Source organism: Cibotium barometz, chromosome 11, assembly GCF_041138505.1.
Source record: "Cibotium barometz isolate CiBa-2024 chromosome 11, ASM4113850v1, whole genome shotgun sequence".
In the NCBI taxonomy this organism is placed as follows: Eukaryota; Viridiplantae; Streptophyta; class Polypodiopsida; order Cyatheales; family Cibotiaceae; genus Cibotium; species Cibotium barometz.
The window spans coordinates 13,625,997-13,639,946 of record NC_141056.1 but is presented as its reverse complement, the minus strand read 5'-3'; positions in this window follow the sequence as shown (position 1 = coordinate 13,639,946).

The following is a 13,950-nucleotide window of genomic DNA, read 5'->3' as shown; positions in this document are numbered from 1 at the left end:
AAAAAACCACCATGTATATTTTATGGCCCATCTATCTTCACGTAGTTGCATGCTTTATAATGTAATGCTAGTACCAATAATAAACAATAAATCATCAAAAGTATGAGAAATAATTTTACAGATAGCCAACGTCTAGGTTGCGTGTGAGTACATTTTTTAGCCATATGTTTCAAGAACCCACAACCTAATAGATTCTTATAAAACACCTCATGTGTGTGAAGAGTTTGTATTTCCAACTCCATTTCCCTTTTGATTACTATGTTGACATGTTGACCATGACATAGCCTTTACAAAGTGTGATTAACTACTACTACTCTCTGTTTAGACATTATGGTGCCTTGATTATTACACTCAGCCCTATGTTCTCTCTCTCTCTCTCTCTCTCTCTCTCTCTCTCTCTCTCTCTCTCACTAAACGAGGTTGGGGTGCCAAGATAAGGGTCCTCCTTGTATATCTAGTCTCTTGTATTTTATATTTATTTTCATTGTAAATAGTATTTATTTGATTTTGTATATCTTACAGTGTGACTATTACGGTACAAAATTGTGCCTACCTAGCTTTGGCATAGGACTAACCTATCTTACACATGGCAACTTTGTTTCTACAAATAATAGAGACATTAGGCTTATGTTGAAAAGTGTTCTCTCCTTTAAGCTTTTCAACAAGGGGTATCATTGCCCCTTATTTGCTTTCTTTTCATTTAAAAATTGTGATTTACGTGTGTACTAATTTGACTATAAACAAAGACCTCCTCTCATAGGTCCACCCATCTTTCCCCTTCAATCATAAGAAACTTTACCTCATTTCTTGTTGTGATTATATGTTTATTTGCCATGACTTGTCACTATGAGTACTCCTATTCAATGCTACTTCTTATGGCAAGCATTTTAAGCATGTCTTCCTTTAAAATCTACTTTGAAAATTCCTTGAGTGTCTTAGTCAAGATATCATTTCATTATTTCTAGTTTCTTCTATTACTATTGCAACTTTCGATTGTTTTTTATAAGTATCCCAAACGAAATTTCGTTAAAAAAGATGTCTTCTTTAGTTTTTTTATGCAATGTCATTTCAAAACCTAAGTGATTTTTTGAAATTTTAATAATCATCATAAATTTATAGGTTACATGGCAAGATAATTTGTCAAATTCTAACAATAAAACATCTTCTGGATTCATTCATTGAATCGATTAAAAAAATCAAGGCAAAACTTGAGAAAATTGAACTTGTATTTGTCTATCAAAAATACCTTTGTGAAATAGTATTGATATATATATATATATATATATATATATATATATATATATATATATATATATATATATATTTGGTTGTCTTTATGCCCCTCTATCTCTCTTTTCCTTCTTCAATCTCCCCTTCTCCCTTCTTTCTCTTGGATTTTTGCTCTTTTCCTCCTTCCTCATCTTGTTGCCCTGTCACGTGTCTAAAGGAACCTTGATGTTTATTGCACATACTATAGTCACTAAGGTATTTCCTAAACCTAGAAGGCTAACATATTGAAATATGGGAGATATCATCAAGGCCTTACTTTCAAAGAAGAAAAACATATGGTGATAAGTTGATGAGATAAGGTAGGTAAAGAGATCCTTACTTTCAAAACTATAGTTTTATGCATATCCACATCCAAGAAGCTAATAAACCTACTTTAAGGCTGAATAAGGTCAAGGATGATGATAAATTGCAAAGAATTAACTCCAACTACTTCAAACAAAGGAGATAAATTTGGAGAGATAAGAAATTTAAATGGAAGAAGCAAATTGATGTCTAATTATTCAAAAGAGATGCAAAGAGGAACATAAATTTGGGCATACCACACAAACTGCAAAACAAAAGGTGGGGCTAGAATTGTAAAAGCAAGAGGCACACCAATGATGAGGAATAGTGGCTTGCCAAAGGAAATAGAGCCATTAGCATCAAACAACAAAAAAGATTACCAAAAAAAACAAATGACATGTACACATCACGTCTCATGTTGTATAAAAAGAAAAGCAACTTAGTTCAAAGAAAAAAGATGCACTTTTAATGAGAGGTTGTAGATAAGTTGAGTGCAAACATGAAACTTGTGATGAAAGTTATTCGTGCTCATCACTTTTTGCAAGGTCTCTTTTTGATCATGTGCTTCATGATTGAAATTGGTTAGAGAAAAATGCATGTAGGAGTTTAACAATACACAAGCTATATAGTAGTTTGGATGAAGTAGAATTCTTGCAATGGTCTACTTTATAGAACTCTTACAATGGTCTACTTATGGGAATTGTGATGGTCTACTTTATAGAACTCTTACAAAGAATTCTTGCAATGGTCTACTTATGGAAATTGTGATGGAGAAACCATCACCTCATCACATTTCCATCTCACTTTTTTCTTTTTTCTTTTCAAATGGTGTAGTTTCCATTAGAGGCCAATACATCATTTTGTACATATCTTCATAGCCAAATTGGCCCAATAATCAAGTTTTAGACTAGAAAGAAAAAAGGTAGCTACAAATAACAAACACACTTTCCCATGTGCCAAATGGTGGTTTAAGAGTACAAAAAGAGATTAAAGTTTTTTATAATCTAGTATTCTATCTCATCAATCCCTTGAGAAAAAAAATCCACAACTATCCAAAGGAATCTTTTTAAAACTTTAGTAGTGTAAGATTTAATGGGTGTAGTGGCAATGATTTGACAAGTCAACTTGACACGCAACAAACCATTGGCAATGATTTAAGAAGTCAACTTGACATGCAACAAACCATTGGCTTTAAAGTAAAAACCCTAATAAGAGAAAACAAAGTTGCAAGCCAAATTGTCATATTTCATGGTAGATATCAAACACTTGGGGGATATCTCATGGATATGGGACACTTGGGGATATTGTTGTTGTACAAATTTGGTAATTTTTGGCCAATTTTTAAAAAATTGGGTTTATAGAGTGACCCCTCTTTTGAAAAGGGCCTAAAAATAGGTGTAAATTTGAAACACTTTTTATACTGAAGTCCAAAACATCGGCAACATTTTGATGCAAAAAATATGAAATGAAAGTACATTATAGTGTAGCTTAAACTTATTTTAAAACTATGATTACAAAGCCTTAGAATAAAAATCATATAAGCAACACTCAATTTGAACTTTGATATTGGTTTATAGATCTTGAATGCATCAATCAGCTATGAATACATTATAGTGTAGCTTAAACTTATTTTAAAACTATTATTACAAAGCCTTAGAATAAAAACAATATAAGTAACACACAATTTGAACTTTGATATTGGTTTATAGATTTTGAATGCATTAATCAACTATTTCACAACCAATGTATTATCAACAACAAATGTTTTAGCATGGAGATTATCTATAGTTTTTAATGTTTTCTAGTTCTTACAACATAGTTACAAAAGTTTTTTAAACCTCATTTTATTAAAATAAAATGAACCCTGTCAAGTTTTTTAGTATTTTTACCATGACCCTGGTTAGTATTAACATAGATACGATGAACCTACTTGGTATTAACATAGATTCTGGCATATGCAAGAGTTTTGACCCTAGTTGGTATTAACATAAATACTAACATATGCAAGAGTTTTAATGATGAGGCATTAACATAGATACTGAAATATGCAATAGTTTTGACCCTATGAAGTAGATACTAACATATGCAAGAGTTTTGAAATGATGAAGTATTAACATAGATACTAACATATGCAAGAGTTTTAAAATGATGAGATATTAACATAGATACTAACATATGCAAGACTTTTGAAATGGCGAGAATGAAAAATCTTAACGTAATGGCAAAATACTATCACTAATGTCATATAAGCACATATGATTACCTTCATGTGTGTAAATCATGAAAGTGCTACTCTTTTATTCTAATGAAATTTATAGTGCTACTCTTGTATCCTAAAAAATCCATGAGAATGCTACTCTTGTATCCTAAGGAAATTCATGAATTGGAGGTTTCACAATTACAACTCCAAAGTCTTCACTGTTGACATGGTGAAGGCTTTGGTTTATGGCATAATGTATAGCTAGCAATCTCCTATTTACATTAGTGAAATTTGATAGAAATTTTGTGCACATTTCTTATTATCTCATAAAATTTGGTCAAGAAAATCATATAAGATCTCATACAATCAATGGATGCATTCATTTAAGTGGAAGATGATTAAAAGAAAATCTAATTTAGGATTATTTCATTTACTTTGGTAAAAATAAGGCTCAAGTAACCTTGATGTGACATAATTTACATTAGTGAAATTTGATAGAACTTTTGTACACATTCCTTATTATCTCAAAAAATTTGGTGCCTTGGTCAAGAAAATCATATGAGGTCTCTCATACAATCAATGGATGTATTCATTAAAGTGGAAGATGCTTAAAAGAAAATCATATAAGGTATCTCATATAATCAATGGATGCATTCATTAAAGTGGAAGAAGATTAAAAGAAAATCTAGTTTAGGATAATTCATTCACTTCACTTTAGTAAAAATAAGGTTCAAGTTCAAATTAGGGCATAATTGGCACATAAATAATTGCTCTTGAGGATAAGGAAATTTACATAGTGCTTTTATCTAGTCTTTGAGATCTATCCATAGACTAGGATCTCTTTGTAACAAAGACCTAATCAATATTCTACTCCCTGAGGTATAAAAAATGATGTGAGACCTACACTCTTCTAGAACTTTAGGAGATGGAATTTTCCTCAAGCATTTTGGACATTAAATATGATTCAAAGCTTTGATTAGGTTCCTCTTTTGGAAGCTCTAATATTTCGGTTGCATTTCTACTAGTTTTGTAGATTATGGAGATGATATTACAATGATGTGTATTGTTTAAGAGCCTTTTCTAGCCTTGATCCTTGCCTCAAATGTTTCTTAATAGTTTCACACCAAGTTGGTAGCTTCTTCTAGCTTTCAATCCCTTTTTCCTCCGTTGGATTTGCGTGTTTACCCTATTCTTGTGGGGTATTTATTGAAATCTTTGCTCAATGAGATCCACTCTAGCTCAAAACTTGGTTTTTTCACCTTTACCTTGTATATGCTAATATTAGCATCATATTAGGGGTTACTTGGATGACCGTAATAATGGGCAATCCATGTAGTGATATTCCCCACCTCAATTTTATGTATGCATTAATGGATCCATAGCTTGGATTGGTGATATTTCATTGGGAATTCCATAGTGACTATGTGTGGGTTCCTTAATAATTTTCGCAATGTAGAGGAGTTTTGCATGCTAAAAGTTGATGTTTTGCCCTTGGGGTTATACCCTTGCTAGGAAAACTAAAATCTATATTCCCTTGTGGTCCCAATAGTAAATGGGCAATGACTTTGTGTAAGGAAGATTTGTGTAAATGTTCAGCTCATTCTCTATATTGTTTGTTGGTTATTTAATCACACTTAAGTAACCTGAGAGGCACTTGGGGCTAGGGGTTGAGTGGAGGTAAGGGTACTATTTGCTGTCTGAGTGGGATTCACAATTATGTTTTGTCTTGGGAGAGCTAGTAGTGCAAGTGTCTTGTTAGATAAAGCATAGCATTACACAAGGATAATGAAACTAATTGGTGATATGTTTACCCCATTGCATAACATGCATAGCAAAGTGATGGTCTTTATCTTAATTGAAGACACTCAACACTCAAGTGGTTTTGATGGCATATACCACACCACATTATATCCCTTTAAGAATACAAATACATATACCCCATGCTATCTTAAGTTTCTTCCATCTTTAATTTGGATTCTAACTGTTCCAACCAGGCTTCACTAAGCTCATCAACACAACTGACATTTGAGGAACTCATGGCCCTTTATAAGCTAGACTAGTAGCTTGGGTTTCTTGAGAGACAAGTCAGGGAGTATTCATTTGAGCAATTCATGGCTCTTTAAGAGTTAGACTAGCATCTTGGGTTTCCTAAGAGACATCTGAGGGAGTATTTGTTATCAAATCCTTCCCAAACTTACCTTCCACATAATTGCTAGGTAGTTGATATTTATAATCCACTAGTAGTCACATGATTGTGAAGACTCGAATCATTCCTAGACTTAACTTTCACCTGATGGCTAGTTAATACAAGAAACAGAGGCAATCACATGATCATGAAGATCAAAATCACATAATCCAAAAAGAAGTTATGACAAAAATTATTCATCACTTATTCTTTCATGTTCTTCTTCATATCTCTAGTTTAGATGCTTCATGAAAGTAATAAATTCATACACACCTCCTCCATTTTGATCCACTCTTTAGTTTCTAATTTTTCAAAAACCTCTCTTTCCTTATGATTTAGTGATTGAAACATCACATGCTCTCCTATCTAGTGTAAGACAAATCAAATGCCTTGACATTAGTGAAGTTATCTAGTTCACCAAATGTGTCACATATTTGTGCAAAAAAAATCCAAAAGTTGTTTTGGATTCATGTCACCTTAAAGTTTATGCATCATTTTAGCCACTTGAGCTTTCTTGATTTGGTTTCCAAGCTCTCTTGGTCCTTTTTCCATCTTTCATTGCTAACCCCCTTCCTATTTCTTGTGCCAATCACAATATATATACACTTGTAATTAGTGCAACGACTAGGCGCATTGGTAAAACTATTGATATGATAGGTTCTATGTGGGTTCCAATGGTGGAATAATGACTTTTAGTTCAAACCTTAGTGGTATCAAGGTGTATAGAGTTACAAAGTTGTGGCTTATACCCGTGTTATTTTAGTTTTTTTCATCCTCACAGAGTCTCTCTTACTCTAAATGTGGATGATCTTACATCCATAGACTGTGTTGGATATCAATGCTCCACCCTCATATCGTATTGTCCAAGCATCAGCTGGCTCAAGTTTGTATAGCCCCTATTATGTGGAGTAGCCAAGGTTGAATAGCACAAGAAGCACCCCATATTCACAAAAGATGGTGGATTAGGATGCCAAATGGTTAAGAGATGGCTTTGATTATATTTGGCACATTATTAAATAGGCTTCATGCTACACTAGACCATTACCCCATAACACTCCACAAATTGAGTAGGTAGAATTTTATCTTGGACACCCTTTCTAAAATAGAAATAATAAAGTGTTTGTACTCTTTCTTGAGACACCCTTTTTAGAATTACTTAAGCCATCTTTTCATCTTTGATTTTATGAGGCTTAAACGGGGCCCAAGATGATCCTGAATGGCCACATAATGGTGACATTAACTATGACGGTGGACCTATATGTAGGATGGCAACGATATGGTTATATCATTTTGCCATCTTGCATATACAAGCCTATATGTAGGATGGAAATGATATGGTCATATCATTTTACCATCTTCATATACAAGCCTATATATGTACACAACTACACCCTTCTCTACACATTTCAATAGTCATCACTCTTAATTTACTCCCTAGCTTCTACTAGCACATATAACCTCTGTCTTTAGTAGTTCTAGATCAACCATCATTGAAGCTCCTTTCACAGGAGCACATGGGTGTGGTGGGGCTACTATATTTCTAGCACACTCCCTTCATAACAATTGGGGGTGCTTGAAAAGTCATTGCGTCATGTGATGGTTCATGATGATTTCATTATTTTTCGCCTCATGTCATATGCACGAGTGGGGGTAGGCTAAAAGTTGCAAGTGATATCATGAGAAACACCACAGTCGTTCATCATCAGTAGATGTATAATTTGGGCCTAAATCATTGTTAATGTGTGATTTATATTTATAGCTTTATGTTGCATTGTCTTGGCATGCAACTTAGTTTATTCATATCTTTGCATGACATTCATGTGATTATCTTTGTGAGTGTAATGCCAAGTGTGTGTGTGCTATGATGATGGTCGACTGTATACACATAACACTTTTTAGATGTTTGATGGTATTTTTAATGGTGTCGTGATTGCCATGATTATTTTGTTGGCCATGCCCCATTATTTGTACATATTATTTATCCACCTCGTGCTTGAGTGTGACACTATTTATATTAGCACATGTGAAGTATGTTTATTAGTTTTACACACTTAATATACACTCTTAATGTACACTCTATGTGTTTACTCTATTTTTAAAGGGTGCAAGCCCAGTTTCTTACGAGATAATATTTTTAGCTCCAAGGGACAATTCTAAATAGATGTAAAAATGCTCATGTCATGAAGGGAGCTATATCCCAATCTTCTACTAATGATGATGTTTCATTTTTTGATTAATTCTTATGCTATAGTTTTTGTGTTTAATTTGCTACTTTGAAGCGGAAGAACCCTTAAAGAACCACTTAATTCAAATCGAAATCGTAAGGAAGCAAAGGTAAAGCTCTATTATCCAATGGATAGTGGTGGATTTGTATGAGCTCAGAACCACCCTTCTTCTCCAAAAGAGGTTTTTTGTGAACCTCTACTTCATCAAGATCAAGTTATGTACATGTGTTCAGCATGTAGTGAAGGATAGGATTCTATTCTTAGAAGAAGGTGGAACCTCTACTTTATCTCTCTCCTTCACAAACGGTCGGTGGCATCCAAGTTGCTTCGCTATACAGGCCTATGCACGTCATTTTTTCCTCAAAAAGATAAAGTTAAAAAGCTTAAAGTAGTAAGTGTAAAGGCTTAATAATAATCCTTAGTCACAAGATATAAAGCCTCAACTAAAATGTTAAAGGAAAGGCTATTGAAGCTTTAGTCCAAAGTTTTTCTAGGCATCGAACAAAAACCTTTAAAAACATTCAGCTTTTCTTGAAATTGGCACAAAGAGAGGCCCCAAATTTTAGAGAATCTGTTATTTCTAAAAAAATTAGAAAAGGGGAACAATTGCATTACTTCAAAAAAAAATTGTAAAGTCAAGGACGGTTTAACAAAATCAATTTGGCTTCCATTCAAGGTTTGTTTCCACACTTGGTATTACTTGTTAATTTTTGGGCTATGACTTGACAAAATTACTCAAATTGCACTTCAAAATCTCAAGAAAATATAGTTAACTTTTTATAAATTGGAGACAAATTAACAAGTATTATTTACTTCTTACAAACTTTTATTATCCATTATTTTGCAATGTCATCGCTTCTTCTTTTTCACCATGACAACTAAAGAAAAAACCAATGTTCATGCTGTTCATTGTTACGAGTGTAATTTATTAGGACATATTTCACCAAATTGTCCTCAAAAGAACAAACCATAAGATAGCTCGAATAAACATGATCAACTAAAGACGGTGGAGACGACTATGATAAAGACTACTTACCTGAAGATGAAGGACGACTATGGTAATGAGGGTGAGCAATCTGACCAAGAAGGTAAGCAACCTAATAATCAACAAGAAAAGTTTACTTCCTGCACACTTTTGAAGATGCAAGGTAAAGTGCAAAACAAAGAAATTGTGATCTTACACGATGATGGAAGCACACATAATTTTATTTCAGAAGGACTAGTGGAATACACTCAATCTTATATCTTCTAAACCTTTATGTTACAAAGTTAAAGCTGCATTCCAAAATCAAAAGTACAAATGAAATAAGGAAATACAAAAGTTAAGTGTGTCTATTTCACCATATTCTGAGGAAAGAACATCTACACTTCTTTTCACTTCATGCATAATGATCAAAATATATTTTCAAAAGGATTATGAGATAGTGGGAATTATGCACTCCTTATCCACACACAAGAAAAAAAGGGAAATGAGGAAGAGGAAAAGGACATACCTCATCTTGGTTAATAAGCTTATTATCATGAACCTGTTCCCTGGGATGCCTCATATGATTCCTTTCTCTCACAATTCTCTTATTGTTTTCTTGATGACCTACCACCTAGCCATCCTAAATTGAGACCTTAAGACCATAGGATTGACATCATACAACCTAATAGTATGCCTCTTTATAGAGGAGCTTATGTAATAGAATGAAAGGAGACTCAAAGGTAAATAGAAGACTTGCTAGAGAGAAAGGTAATTCAACCTAGCAATTCACTGTATGGAGCACCTATCCTTAGGTATTTGATTCCTAGATTTCCTTTTAGATAAGTTGAGAGATATTAGCATCGACCTCAAGTCCGGTTATCTCATCAACTAAGAATGGATGAGGAAGATGTGTACAAAATTGCTTTCCATACGTAGTTTGCTTACTACAAGTTTTTGGTGCTGCCGTTTGGACTTATTAATGCTCCAGTGACATTTAATAGAATGATAGATAGAACCTTCCTAAAATTTTAAACTTTGTGGTTGTCTTTTCTTATGATATAAATGGTCTTTAGTAAGAGTGTCACAAGGATCATAAAAAGCATTTGGAGATGGTATTTAATCTTCTTAAGAGAAGAATGACCCTATCTTAATCTCAAGAAGAGTATCTTCTTCCAAAAGGAATTTGAATACTTAGTTCACATTGTCACTGCTAATGGCATCCAAGTAGATCCCAAGAATATATAAACTATAGAGGCTTGGCCATAACCAAAGGATATTCATGAGCTTTGTTTGTTTCTGTCTTTGTAGTTACTATCACCATTTTGTGAAAAATTTTGCTTACATTGTGCATGCACTTACTGATCTTTTGAAAAAGTCAGAGCATTACATATGGACTGATAGGCAAGAAAGAGTATTCAATGAATTATAACACACTCACACATGCACCTACTTTGTAATTGCTTGATTTTACGAGACCTTTCTTTGTCATAGTCATTGATGCTAAATGAAATATTTATGTAGGATGGTGGTTATGAGAGTAGGACCATTAGACAGCTAAAAGTAAGTATAATACCTATGATAAAGAACTAACCAACAAATTCATGGGTACTGAATTTGTTATAAAGACTAACCACCAACAAAGTATCAAGCATTTATTGTCACAACCTCATATGCACATTAAATGGTGACCTTATTTAGAGATTTCAACCCGTTATTCAACACCAACCTCGTAAAGAAAACATGGTAGTAGCTGATGCTCTAAGTAGTAGGACTCCTGTTTATAACATATTTATTTGAGAGTACTTCTTGAGTATGAGAGACACCTATGGTAATGACCTTGACCATGTTTATAACATGGTAGTATAGCTGATGCTCTAAGTAGTAGGACTACTATTTATAACATATTTATTTGAGAGCACTTCTTGAGTATGAGAGACACCTATGGTAATGACCTTGACTTTGTCACTACATGGTCTAAAAATGGAAAAGAATAACTGGACTCCTCATTTTGAGTTTTCTTATAATGATGGATACCTCTTTTTCTAGAAGTGCATCACCCAACCACTAGATTAAATGTCTCATTTGGTGCAATTGCCAACCTTTAGATGCTGCCACCAATGAAATCATTGATCTTATGGTAGCCATCTTAGCCACTAGATTAAATGTCCATAAGTTTGTGCATAACGCTAAGATGCTAAGATGGCTACCGTAAGATCAATGATTTCATTGGTGGCAGCATCTAAAGGTTGGCAATTGCACCAAATGGATGTCAAGTGCTTTCTTGAATGGAGAGTTGCAAGAAGAGGTGTTTATGGAAAAGCCATAAGGTTATGCACATCCAAAATTTCCCACACATGGTAGATTAAAGAAGGCATTATATGGGTTGAAGCAAGCACCATGTGTATAGGATTAGTAGATATCTGATTAGCATTGGAGAGTTGCAAGAAGAGGTGTTTATGGAAAATCCATAAGGTTATGCACACCCAAAATTTCCCACACATGTATGTAGATTAAAGAAGGCATTATATGGGTTGAAGCAAGCACCATGTGTATAGAGTGATAGGATTAGTAGATATTTGATTAGCATTGGATTTCATGTGGAAAATTTAGATTCTTCATTATATATGAAGAAGACACATATTGGTATGGCGGTGATTGTCATTTATGTGGATTACTTGTTGATAGAAGTCACAAGTGATTGTCCTTTATGTGGATTACTTGAAAGTGATTATGGGAATGACATTGCCAATGTGAAGATATCATTGGGTAGCTAGTTTAACATGAAAGATTTGGGAGAGTTGAGATTTATTCTTGGAATAAAGGTTATCGAGACATCGCATAGTATATGGTTGGTGTGCAAATGCAGTATGCCTTGGATATGTTGGCAAAGTATGACATGACTGGATGCAAGCCTATGGCGGCAAAGTATGACATGACTGGATGCAAGCCTATGGCAACATCATTGGAGTAGAACATAAAGCTAAGGGCTGATCTTGGTGATGAGTTAGATGATGTTACTATTTATAAAAAGATGGTCGGTAGCTTGATTTATTTGAATGTCACTAGATTAGATTTATGTTATGTGGTAGGGCTAGTTAGTTAGTTTATGTAGAGTCCCAAGAAGCTAGATTTGGATGCTGTTAGGAGATTCATGAGATATGTGAAGACCATTACCCATTATGATTTATTTTATGAGCATGGAAAGGATGTGATAGTGTATGGCTTCACAGATGCAGATTGGACAAGAAAAGTAATTATGATAGGAGATATACTAGTGGTTATGCATTTAGCATGGGAAATACTACAATGAGCTGGACAATAAGAAGCAACCCACAACTGCTTTATCTAGCACCATAGAGGTAGAGTATATAGGAGCATCTATGGCTACATGTGTTGCATGGTTAAAAAAGTTACTTGGTGATTTGGGATAGCACCATGATGGAGGAGTTGTCATACATTGTGACAACATGAGCCTAGATTCCCATTGCACTTAGCTATGAAGCTACCTCCCTCTAAACATAATTCTTAATGTTTTCCCTCTTAAGGTTGTCAGTTCCCTTTTTAGTCTCAAAATTTTTGTTAAGTCCCTTGACTCATAAGTTTTAGATAATGCATCCCACAATTTCTTTGTTGCTTGTGCATGGCGCACCTCCTCTTCTGGGGACTATCATGGATAGGGGTCTCATCATAAGTTAAATCTAAACCCTACAAATCCGGGCACTATTCTACAAAATGGAACTCAAATCTTCTTTACTTGCACATCACCGTCCATTACACCTACACACCTGTTGATGTGTCACCCCTCAAAAAGTTTTAGCTATTGCTATTCATGCCCTCATTGCACTACCTATCTCCACCATTCATTCTTGGTGCTACTATGGGGACATTTTTTATTGGAGAATATCATTAGAGAAAATTTGACTTCCCCAGACCATGACGATTGGGAAAGGCCATTGGTCAGCCTTTCCGAGGGGGTAATATGGGTCCTCCCTGTCTAGCGCCGGCTCCCCATCTTCCTCCTGGGGGGAAAGGCCTTCCGATGGCCTTTCTCTATTCCATCATGATCTCGAAGGCTCAAGAAAACCAGGACATAGGTAAGGTGCTCCCTCTACTACTGATAGTCAAGTAACTTTCATGTTATAATATCTCTTCTCCTATAACAATTTGCTACATCCGTTTCTCATCGAGGAGCATCTTCATTCTACACTTCCATAGTGGGTAATTCTATCCATTAAATTTATATGTGTTCTTGTTGGTTTCTTGTATGCCCCTGATACATTATCCTCTTCTCATCAATGCCAAATTACTATTTTAAAAATCACTAGTATAGCTTTCTACTTGCCCTCACATATGCAACCTTTACACATTATACAACTTCCTCTCTATATCTATATTGAGATTAGAGCACCACTGAAGATCAATGTAAAGACATAATTGAAGAAAGTGTATAAAATCTTAATTAAGAGATAAACCCTAGTATCAAAGCCTCTATTTTCACTTTCATTTGGAGATTACCCTAGTATCAAAGCCTCTATTTTCACTTTCATTTGGAGATTACCCTTCATTTTAGTGATCTTATTTTTGTGTGGTTGAGTACATGATGGTAAATAAGATGCTAGGTGGCCGCGCAGGTTTTCCCATGCAAGGGAAAATTTTGAGATGGAGGCTTTGGGGAGGAAGGTACAATCAAGAGCCTAAAAATACAATCAAGATTTCAAAATGCTGGTAGAATAGATGGAGTAGGGTGAGAGAACTTTGGTATAGAGGTACACATATTAACCAAGGATGGGCATGTATGCAG